The sequence below is a fragment of the Amblyomma mixtum genome, chromosome 3 (genome assembly GCF_055824585.1).
Source record: "Amblyomma mixtum isolate Tamu chromosome 3, ASM5582458v1, whole genome shotgun sequence".
In the NCBI taxonomy this organism is placed as follows: domain Eukaryota; kingdom Metazoa; phylum Arthropoda; class Arachnida; order Ixodida; family Ixodidae; genus Amblyomma; species Amblyomma mixtum.
In genome coordinates this window covers 388,941,886-388,953,783 of record NC_143014.1, presented here as the reverse complement: position 1 = coordinate 388,953,783, position 11,898 = coordinate 388,941,886, and the positions used below count along the sequence as shown (strand labels likewise).

General features: G+C 46.5%; 2 pseudogenes; both read right to left on the bottom strand.

Moving 5' to 3' along the window:
• Positions 1–571: 571 nt before the first annotated feature.
• Positions 572–2,267, bottom strand: LOC149357140 (uncharacterized; annotated as a pseudogene).
• A 13-nt stretch (positions 2,268–2,280) lies between these two features.
• On the bottom strand, positions 2,281–3,420 carry LOC149357139 (uncharacterized; annotated as a pseudogene).
• Positions 3,421–11,898: the final 8,478 nt, after the last annotated feature.

Below are 11,898 nucleotides of genomic sequence, written 5' to 3'. Positions count from 1 at the left end.
GTTTTTTGATAAGAACAGTTGGCAAACTGCGCCGGCGACTATATTAGCTCTATGGCCGGCGAGCCAGGGAGCAGAGCGGCCCCACGCTACCCACGCGATCGCCGTCTAGGCGGTGGCGCTGCGGTCGCTTTAGGATGAGCGCAACGTCTGCTACTCCCAGCTTGAGGCGCGTCAGCAGGAGATGGCTCGCGTCCGTTAAAAAACAACGTATTTAAGGAATACAAACGTAGTTTTCGCCTTGATCTTTTTTGTAATGAAAAAACGGTTTAGTAGCATTTATAGCAGTAACATTAGCAGGACTTGTTAAAGACGCGTTTGAAAACGGCTTTAAGAAGTCAAGCTGCCGTGCTCCCAATACCGATCGCTTTACTGAAAGAAAATGCCGCAACCACTAGCACAATTGTATTTTCATCTCGACACAGTAAAACAGAGAAGGTGGCTGAAGAAAAAAAATGCATGTGCCGCAAGAAAAAATGAAAGAAACAAGATTTAGTGGCTTTTACCCTTCAGGTTTTATTTACAGACGCGCAACTTTCAGTGATGAAGTCAATAAAGGAAAGTTTTCAACTTTTCACATCAATTTTGCTTTCTTTCTTGCAGATGCAACAACTTCGGAAGCGCTGAGCTTATTGCAAGCATCTTTAGCGGCAAAATGCATGCGTAGTGCTATGTAAGAATGCAAAAAGCTCTGCAGTTGTACTATCTCTGTGAGAGGGGCAGCCAACACTTGTCACATCGCTGTCTTTGAGCGAATCAAGGAGGGCCCAAAAAGTGTCTGAACAGAGGCTCTTCTTTGGCAGCATAGGCTAAATCTTGATTTCAATTGCGCGGAACATGTTATAGAGTTCCCATGATGTCTTCTTGAGGCTCCCCTGCTTGAATTCTCTCCCTAGAGTGAGAAATGCCTCTGGGAATTCTGAATTTGAAGACTGAATGCTACTGATGCACTCCTGACACTTCTCATATTTCAGAAAGGATTTTACGAGGTAACCACACAAGTAGTATATGACGCAATCCTGGACTGATGATGTATAATATCTGTGATTGGGAGCAACGCTTTCCCTCACTTGTGCGGATGCGTAGATTTCAGATGACTTCCCCTCAATGGTCTTCTGAAGCTGCTCACGTGATGCAAGCCGTTCTTTTCTCCCAGCCTTCATCGTCTCTTCAACAGTGGCAAGAACGAATGTGTGTTCTTCTATCACACTGCTACCTACACAAGCGCTTATCGGTGCGTACAAACTCAACAGCCTGTATATGTGAGAGAAGCTTGTCAAAGTGGGATGATCCTCATCACCTCCGTAGCTTCTGGTCAGCCCAAAAAATCTCTGAAAAATAAGATCCATGACTTTTTTTTTAATTTAAAACGTACAATGAAGTCGATTCTTAGGCATTGCAACTCTAAGGAGATTGAAAATTTTCGAAATATATGCAGTTTAAATAAACAGGACCATTTTCAATATGGTTTCCGGGTGTTCTGCATGTTCGAAGTAAGTAATTAAGTTCAACTTAATGAGAGTCCACAAGTAAAAGAAAGAAGAAACTGCTCCCGTTTGTACTGCTTACCTCTAAAGGATCCTGATTCAGCTTTCCGGTAAGTACATAAGATGCTCCTTGTGATAAAAGATCTTTCGTGAGGTCTAGGACTGACGCAAGAGTAACACGAAGAGATTCAGTGGTAGGTTGCGAAGCAAACATAACAGTTCCTTGAGAAATGGGGTTCCTCTCCGTCAGATTTAGTGTATCAAGGAACTTCTGGATGACCTGGAAGGTGAACCAGGAGGAAAAAAACAGTCAACAGTGTTAGAGAAAATTTGCACCCATTTGCGAGATATTTCGTTGATATGTGCTAACCTCCGTTTCCTTCGAGGAGCTTGTTATTCTGAACTGAGGCATTTTTATGCTTAAAGCATCAAACAGACTGTTCACCATGAGCGTGAACTCGCTAGTGCCATCAGTCTTCCAGTCCAGGCTGCTTGAGCCGCTGGTAGACCCTTAGCCCAACTGCAGTACTGCGGCTATAGCTATAAAGAAAGCAATGAATACAGTGCTTTAATATGTGTCGCAACCGCGCCAAGGAGTTCTATTTCGACTGTAAATTTGGCACACACTTCAGCGCCTTTACTTACCTGAACAGCCAGCCGGACATTCATTTTTCTCATATTGTCAGGGCTGACATGCTCTCTAGTCAGTTTAGGCACGACGCATAGCTGCTGTTTGCCATCAACCTCCTGTAGTATCCGGTAGTGGTAATAGTTCTGACCATTTTGACCTATAGCGCCTTCCCTTAGGCGTTTTTACTTTTGCAGCTTGAAATGCTGTGCGAAAGGCTTCCCGCTGTGCATCAGGTATTTTTTCCAGTTTTTTCTCCAAGACATTTGGTGACACCTACGAGAGTCGGTGCTTTAGAGCATCGAGTTTCCTTTTCGCTTTTTCACGAAAAGCAGTTGCCCTAATGACTATTTTCCTTAGGTTCTTAATTACCCATCGCGCCTTGCGTTGAGACTTCATGCCCTTTTTTGCTAGGCGCTTCACTCTGTCCTTAATTTTTTTTTTAATTTTCTTGCATGGAGTATACAAGGTGGGCTCAGAGAGAACCATGCATTTCTTACTGTGCCATACACCATCAGATTTCAAGGCGGTCGTTGAGGTTGAAATGCTAGGGAAAAGCTCACTTTCACACCGTGTGCAAACATTCAGGAAGTCAATGTACTGAAGAAACGTCGTCACGTCATTCAGGCTTGCAAGCGCAATTTTCGATGTAATTTCAACGTAGCTCCTTTCCGGCACAAGCACCACTGATATCAACATACAAGTTGTTTCGCACAAAGCTTTCTGTACTGCTACAACACCTTCACGCTCCTCCAGCTTATAGATAATAACATCATCGGCTGAGGCTCTTACGCACCATGTCTCAAACGTTGGTGTGTTTTGCAGAACAGAAAACCACGGTACATTTTCAAGCGTGCGTTTGTCAGCGGCGACCTCAAGATGTTCGGCGCTCTCCGGAACGTCGAAGCCGTCTTCTGCTCCTCTTTTGCTCTGGCAGGCGAAAACATCGGCGGAAGCCACTGATGTAACTTCGGGTGACTTCCTGGTCGCATTACTTGAGAAATGAGCCGGTTTGTTTGTGAAAATACATGGCACCGCACCCCTCTTCAGCGTCCACCTACCTCGAGGAATCCTAACGGTTTGACCGTTAACGACGTGTTGGAAGCAGGAGTTGATGTCCTCAGGCAGGAAATGGAGGTTACACACATAAGTTTTGGACGTTACCTTGAAGTTCTTGCGCGGAATTGCTTCTGTCCATGCTTTCAGCACCTTAGGGTCATTTGCAGGCTTGAAAAAATGCCGCTTCTCAGAAACTGACTCTGTCGAATCATATTCCGCTCGGCATCACGGTACACTACACGCCGGCATGTTCTAAATCCTTAGTCTCGCTTTGCAGCATTTACTTCGCTATAGGGTAGCAGCATGGATTCGGTGGGAATTGCACATCACAAGAGAAACTATCGACACAGAAGCGGCAGGATCCATGAGACTGCTTTCGTATCAGCTCCCTTAAAGGGCCACTGCCCAGGGTCCGGACATTTTTGAAAAACAAGTCCACTGCATAGATGAGGCATCGAAGATAACCTCTGCAAAATACTAGAGCCATGCGCGCCCCGAAAAGCTGCGAAAATTCAAATCAAAGCCCGCTCGTTCTTTCCTTCAACAAAAACGGCCCGCCCCACTACTCTGAACCGCGTTGACGTCATGGGGGGTTACTTTCGCTAAAGGCACTCCATTGGTGCATCGTTCTGACTGACAGGAGAAGGTTGGGCGTAGCCTTGGCGTCGCGTCGTCTGCACAACGCTTTCCGCAGCGCCTTCTGTTCTGGCTCATGCCTACAAACCCGAATGAAGGAACAAAAAAAAAAACTGCGGAGGGAGCGTGCGGCGACAGCCTTGAACCCTGGCCATAAAAAGTAAAAATATAGTAAAACTGAGGGAGTTGGTTCGCCCCCCCCCGCCGTGATCACGTCACGAGACGCTCTGCGTGCGCGCTCCCTTCTCAGTTTTTTTTCTTCTATGCAAGCCCCCCAAAACAAGGTTTTAATTAGTAGTGCAGCAGAGCCTTTCCCTCGCTCGCCCACTTGACCGCTCCGCACAGACACCGCTTATCCTTCATGCATCTTGCGTACGCCTTGACTCCAATGAACGACATGGGCTTCGGAGCGGAGAAAAGACAAACACATAGAACACAAACACACATGAAGAAAAGCAAACGGGCGGTTGCCGGGCCCGCACTTCGCCGTGTGTTTCGAACAGAACCGACTTCCGCCCCTCCGCTCGTGAAGCGGTGGGGAGGCCTAAAAAAAATGAAAAGGTGGCTCGCTAACTGGGAATGACAAACAGATGTATGAAAGGATGCGCTCGCTAACAAGCCTAGGTGGTCGGGCCGATCGCGCCTCTCGATCGTTCAGTGTGCGCGCCCGCAGCGCCCCCCCCTCCCCTCGAACAGACCCAGCAGCAAAAACCAAGAAAAGAATTCTATTGAAGGCGGGGGCCATGACGTAGCCCTGTGACGCACTCCACAGACACCACGCCTCCGACTTACATCGGAGAACGGAGGGGTGATTTTGCCTTGCCGAGCCTACTCGACGAGGAGCGGGAGAGAAAAATTTCGAGGAGGGAATGGAAGGAGAGGAGGCTCGCTCAAAGTGAGGCAGAGAGTGTTTGCGACCATGGGGTGGGCAGGGGCCCTTTAAGGCCGATTCACACGACGGTCCGTTCGCCCGCGGCCCGCGCACTACGTGTTCATGCGTCAGCACTTTGAGAGACGCGCTGTCGGCCGCCAGCCATCCATCCATGCATGCATCCATCCATCCAGCGCGCCTCTCAATGTCCCGTGAACTGGCCCCGCGAATTAAAAAAAAATGCGGTTTTTAAAAATTCATAATAAATTGCTGGCTCAATTCCGAAGACTCGTACTCGGTGTGAATGCTTCTTAGCATCATTTCTAAGCATCGAAAACATTTACAAGTGACTTTTAATTCATTGCATAGTCCATTTAATCATTCGCGCCGGAAACTGTGACCAAGCGCAGCCAATGGGCGCCGCGGCGGTGAAGAGAAATCGTGGCATCTGAGATCAAGCGCAATGTTAATGCTTGAGCTGGTCACGGAGGCCATGCGAAAACAAACGCGGTACTCCCACCACCCAAGAGATGGCGCTCGCATCTCTTTGAGATGAAATCGGCGACAGGAAGGGGTCGCATACCTGGAGCAAGTTTTCCAACTGTCTTTATATAGAAACGTTGCCCAAGGCGCAGCGCTGGCGCTCGGCACAGTGCAGTGTGACGACCTCCTAGTAACGTTAATAACGACAGGCGGTGGAGAGCGGGCCGCTTTTGCGATGACCACCACGATCGCCCGAGGGAGGGCGCTGCGTGGAACTGCGTGGAACTGGTTTATCATGCTTTACGTGATAAATATGGAAAGAAGGCTAGAAGAAAGTAATCTGGGTTATAATCTGTCGTACAGATTAGGCGGAAATGTAGTTGAGCAGCGACTCCCGGGTTTAATGTATGCGGACGATATTGTACTGTTAGCAGATAGCCAGGAAGATTTACAAACTTTGGTTAATTGCTGTGGAGACGAAGGAGACACTCTAGGATTCAGTTTTAGCGCAACTAAATCAGGTGTGATGATTTTTAACGATACAACTGATCAGGGGCTTACAATACAAGGACACGAAATACCCAAAGTGGCCGAATACAAATACCTCGGGATATGGCTAAACGAAGGGCAGATATACACGGAAAAGCACGAACAGGCTCCTAGGGCAAAAGGACGAAGAGACGCCGGGATAATGAAACATAGGGCATTATGGGGGTACAACAAATATGAAGTACTAAGAGGTATTTGGAAAGGAATAATGGTGCCGGGACTTACTTTCGGCAATGCGGTTCTGTGCTTAAGGGCAGAAGTTCAGTCGAGATTAGAAGTAAATCAGAGAGCTGTTGGAAGATTAGCACTAGGTGCCCACGGCAAAACCACAAACGAGGCAGTACAAGGGGATATGGGCTGGGCATCGTTCGAAGCACGGGAAGCTAAGAGCAAAATACTATATGAAGAACGCCTGAGGAAATTGGACGATAACAGATGGGCAGCTAAGGTATTTAAATATTTATACAGAAAGAACGTTGACTCACAGTGGCGGAAAAGAACTAGAAAACTAACCAGTAAGTATGCCGGTCATGAGGACGGAGAAAGAAAGAGCATTAAACGACAGGTTTAAAACGCGGAAGTTAAAAATTGGATGAATTCAATGGAAAAGAAACATAGTGTAGAACTATATCGATTCTGGAAAAGGCAGATCAGGAAAGAATTTTTCTATGATAACTCAAGAGGCAGTGCCCTACTTTTTGAAGCTAGATCAGGGTGTCTTAGAACGCGCAGCTACAAAAAGAAATTTAACGAAGAAGATGACACATGTGCAGTGTGTGGTAGATCTGTGGAAACAATTGAACACCTCATAATCAAATGTGATGGTATCCATCCGGATGTCGATGCAGGCACAGTCACTCTTTCTGAGGCCCTAGGGTTTAAAGATAACAATGGTCATGTAAATAAATCTGCAGTGGAAATCAGCAAAAAGCGATTGGAGGATTGGTGGCTGAAAAGCAGAGATGTGGCATAAGGTTAGAATTGTAGCAAACCGTAGGCAAAGGTGATGGAGAATCTTAATGAGAATTGCCAACACAGTAAACAAAAAAAATAATAAAGAAAGAAAAGCTGAGCATGGTGGCAATTGCCACCACCCCGTTTCAAAGGGGGCGCTCCTATCCATCCATCCATCCATCCATCCATCCGATTGGAGGATTGGTGGCTGAAAAGCAGAGATGTGGCATAAGGTTAGAATTGTAGGAAACCGTAGGCAAAGGTGATGGAGAATCTTAATGAAAATTACCAACACAGTAAACAAAAAATAATAATAAATAAAGAAAAGCTGAGCATGGTGGCAATTGCCACCACCCCGTTTCAAAGGGGGCGCTCCTATCCATCCATCCATCCATCCATCCATCCATCCATCCATCCATCCATCCATCCATCCATCCATCCATCCATCCATCCATCCATACGGGTACGGTGATACTTGGGCTATATCAGAGCTGCACGGTAGTGCTCTGCACGGGCTCGGGCCGGCCCGTAAGTCCGGGCCCGGCCGGGCCCGCGGGCCAGGCCGAGACATGGTCTGTTTTGCCGGGCCCGGGCCTGAAGTTGCGGAACCGGGCCGGGCTCGGGCTTAAAGCTGTGCACCCGAGTCGGGCTTGGGTCCGTACAGAAACGGCTGGTGTCCGACTATTCATTCCCTATTGCAGCGTGAAGTACACAACTGCGGCATTGGAGCAGCGACACGCATGAGCTATAGGTTATAGTACGCGCTGAGAAAAAAACTAAGCTTTATTTATTGACTTATTTCCTTATTTCCACGCCGCGGTGGCTTAGTGGTCAATGTGCTTGGTTACTGAGGCGGGGAACCAGGGTTTGCTCCTAGCCTCGGCGGCCGTATTTCTATTTAGGGGGCAACCATGACAGCCGTGTACTTTTTAGTATCATTGCTCGTTGAAGAAACCCAGGTGGTCGAAATGTTCTGGAGCCCTCTGCTTCGGTGTCTCTCACAGCCTGATTCCCCTTTATATCTTTTATTTTATAGCTATATTTTTCTCATGTGAGAACATTCACATGCTAAAGCGCGTTTGGTTTCCTTTTTGATTAGCTGACCGGAACGTCTCGTAAATGAAATAGCCACAAAATTGGAGGCACAGCGCACGAAAGACAGGACTAAGGTAGGGACAAACACAGCGCTGTGTTTGTCCCTACCTTAGTCCTGTCTTTCGTGCGCTGTGCCTTCAGTTTTAACAATGTACCGACTAGTCCAAACAAATACCTTAGTAGCCACAAAAGCTCACGAGAGTTTCTAAATCTCATCTTATAACCACATCTATCCCTCCCCGCTTCTTCAGCCTGGTTGTCATGACAAGTGTTTTGCCCTGTAAGTTGTCACGTGGTTCGCGCGTTATCTTCTGCTCCACCAGTAAAAGTAAAATTCAACCGGTCTTAATTGGCCATGGATCGTTCGTTATGCCAAAACATACCTATACACTATTAGAAATGCATTCGGGAAGAACATATTAGTTTAGGACGCTTATAGTCTTCAAAACACACACCGTGAAATACTCAAGCCTTTTAGCTTTTCGTTCCTGCTGAAATGCGTCCAGTTCGGCCATGAGTTCAACCTGTGAGATCGCGTTCACTAAAAAATGTCATTCCACTGCATGCATGCTAAGCCACTTTAATGTTTATTTCCGGGCGGCAATATATAACTGTTTAAAATCATGGGGGAACGCAAAGTAGCCTATTACGCGCGTATGCAGCTCTTTTTATTTCACTCTCGGAACTTCCGAGTTTATCTTTGCGCACCTACACGAGATCACTGTCCAAAAGACGGGCCTGGCGAGCACTACTCTTAATCACTTCCTTCTGGGTTAAAAAGTACCAACTTTCTGCAAGCCAAACTGTAGTTTCAGAACCTTTGTCTGCCAGTTTCTTATTGGTCTAGTAGCAGTCTACTTGCTCAGAGTGAGCAGTATACCTCAAGCGTTACTGTGAAACGAGCCGGGCCGGGCCCGGGCTGTGCTTCACTCCGGGATTCATGGGCCTGGCCGGGCTCGCTATATAGCGATAATTTAGCGGGCCTGGGCTGGGCCCGGGCTTGAAGCCGCGGGCCCGGGCCGGGCTCGGGCCTCAGATTGAGGCCCGTGCAGTGCTCTACTGCACGGTTCTGTATGGAACTGTTTTTGCGCGCGATGTAGTTGCTAGTATATTTATTAGAGGGGCTACTTATTCGCTTTGTTTGAACTGATCACTGTAATTTTCGTATGCCTCTCTGCAGATGGCGTGTAGCAAAATGTGAGCAGTGCGAGGCGTTTCTATCGCTAATCAATACTGGCGCAAATTTTCTGCTTCAGCCGCGCATACAGAGCATGCCCAGATGAGATGTTTGGAGGTATGGTCTTTAACAAAGCTTGGTATTTTGCAGTTATTTCTTCCCGTGGGGAAATAAAGGTTTCTGCCGAGGTGCAGATTTTGGAGGAAAGCAATATATGTGTGAACAGCAGCTCATGCTTCTCATTAAGGGCTCGTTACGAACACATTTTCTTCTTGTATTCTAATATCATGCCGTGAACAAAAGACATGGCGGTGTGTTGAGTAATTAAGGCATATTTGCTAATTAAAACAATCATTTAAACCACTGAGGTAAATACCGGCAACAAGATGTGAATACACGCGGCTGAGGGATTCATTCTTGGTTAGTGAACGCAGAAATCGAGGACATATATAACCCGCTATAATATATATATATATATATATATATATATATATATATATATATATATATATATATATATATATATATATATAATAAACAGAACAGGAAATTGATGGGATGAAATACAAATAATGAAACAAGCCATATACAAAGGACTAGGCACGGAGGTTTAAATTCCTGTCGCATACAATTAAATCATGCATTGTAGATATTTATAAGGCAAAAAAAGCACTCACGCCTCTTTGCAAGTATCACACTTCTCAGCGCACATCAAGAGCAAGCGGAGAAATGCGCATAAATATTACGTTCACACACAAGTAATACAAATGGTTTGGTTTGGTTTTCGAGGAAAGGAAACGGCGCAGTATCTGTCTCACTTCTCGGTGGAGACCTCAACCGTGCCGTAAGAGAAGTGATAATTAAAGGAGGGAGTGAGAGAGAAAGGAAGAAAGAGGTGCCATATTGCAGGGCTCCGAAATAATTTCGACCGCCTGGGGATCTTTAACGTGCACTAACATATGGCAGAGCACACGGGCGCCTTTGGCGTTTCGTCTCCGTCGAAATGCGGCCGCCGCGGCCGGGTTCGAACCTAGGAACTCCAACAGCCGAGCGCCCTAACCATGCCATGATGAAGCCACCGCAGCGGGTGTAATACAAAAGCAATGCACGCTTTAAATAGTACCGGGCCGAATTCAATCGCGAATACTAACGCGCCTTTTATTTTGCAAGTGTGTGGCCCAGCATATGTATATATATGCGCAATAACCGTATATACCACCGTTTACGTAGAACTAAGGTTATAATCTGAGGCTGATTTGTAACAAGGTTAAAAAAATATGCTGCATATAAGCGGTGTTCACGTTTAGTTCTGGCCGATATTACCTTTAAAATATGTGTTTAATTCGAAACGCAAGCAAGCTCTGCATGAGACAGCAATGGAATAAGCGGTATGCAAAAAGAGCTAAGCAATATATACGAGGTCTGTTAGAAAGTTATCCGACCTTTGGCCGAAGAAAAAAAACTGGCATAACTGGAGCGTTGGAAACCTAATAACCTTCAAAGTAGTCTCCTTGGGACTCCACACACTTCTCCCACACTCTCAGAAAAAAACCGGCCCAGGGGGGAGTAAAGACAACTTTAGTCCTAAAAAGGGCTCTTTAGTCCCTAAATTTGCACACGACACACTCCTTGCCAAAAATGCGCGCCGTGCGCAAACTCAACGGACTAACTGCCGAGAAAGAGACTAACGGGAGGCGAATCGCAGCACAGCAGCACGCGAAAATTGCGCGAGAAGACCCTGACTGCAATAGTACTCGATTTTTGAAGCGCATGGATGTCGTCTAAGGCCAGTGAGGGCACTGCCGCTGCCTGTGACGAGGCGGATACCCTTTTCCGTGAGAAATAGGCTTCGTGCCACCGAAACGGCTGGCAGCTGTGCAAGTGCATAAACAATTACTACGAACTTCAATACGTGTCAAATGTGAGTTGTAAAAGTTACGGTTGAGCAAGTACACGTAGTTTCATACCGTTGCCGTTGTTTACGAGCTTATGTGATGCTGTGTAAGTATCGGCGACACTTAGCAGTCAATTCCCTGTCACCGTTCTCCGCCGGTAACAAAAAACGAAGTGAACCATCGCCTTCTACCTTTGTTTTCAACAGGCTGTAATGTGCAGCTGCCAATTGCAAGGAAGAAGACCACCTTATACGCAAAAAAAGAAACAAAAAGAAAACCACTGTTGCGGTTGTGAAGTACCGGCCGTAATGTATACACAGTTCAGCACTTCTTTTTGGCCAAAACGTGATTTAGACCGTTGTGCGTGCGCATTAAAGCTTACCGAAGGTTTTTTCAAAAGCATATGACACCAAAACCACCACACTGTGATAACAATTTGAGCGGTACAGACAGACCGTGTGTGTGTTTCGCATACAAGGCTTTTATTTTCTACCGTGGACTGTCCTCTGTTGTGGCGTAGTCATATCCGCGCTCGGCTCGTAATCCAAAGGTTGTCGGTTCGAATCCTGGTGTTTTCATGTATGTTTATTTCTGTTTCCTTTATCGTTGTTATATGTGTGAAGTTCTGTCGGAAACTATCCCCCTATAAATTAGGCTGGAAATCACGCGTCGTTTGCATTTTTTCATTAAATGTCTGCTCCCGGGGACTAACGGTTGCACCCTTTCGAAGGGGACCAACAGTTACACCCTTTGCAGTTAGTCCCGAAAAGGACGATTGCCAGTGGCAGGTCAGTTAGTCCCCAAAAAGACTAACCTCTCGCCCCCTATTCACCCCTTTTTTCTAAGAGTGCAGCGGTGCTGCCATTGTTGGAAGTATTCCGAAAAGGCCTCTTTCGGAATGGAGTTTAGCTCAGCTGTCGTTGCAGCCATAATGTCCTCTCTTGTTTGAAATCGCGCTCATTTTAATGCCCTCTTGACTTTGGGAAACAGCCAGAATTCGCAGGGGGCATATCAGGGGAGTAAGTAGTCTGTTGAACTACAGGAATCTGGTTTTTCGCCAAAAAAGT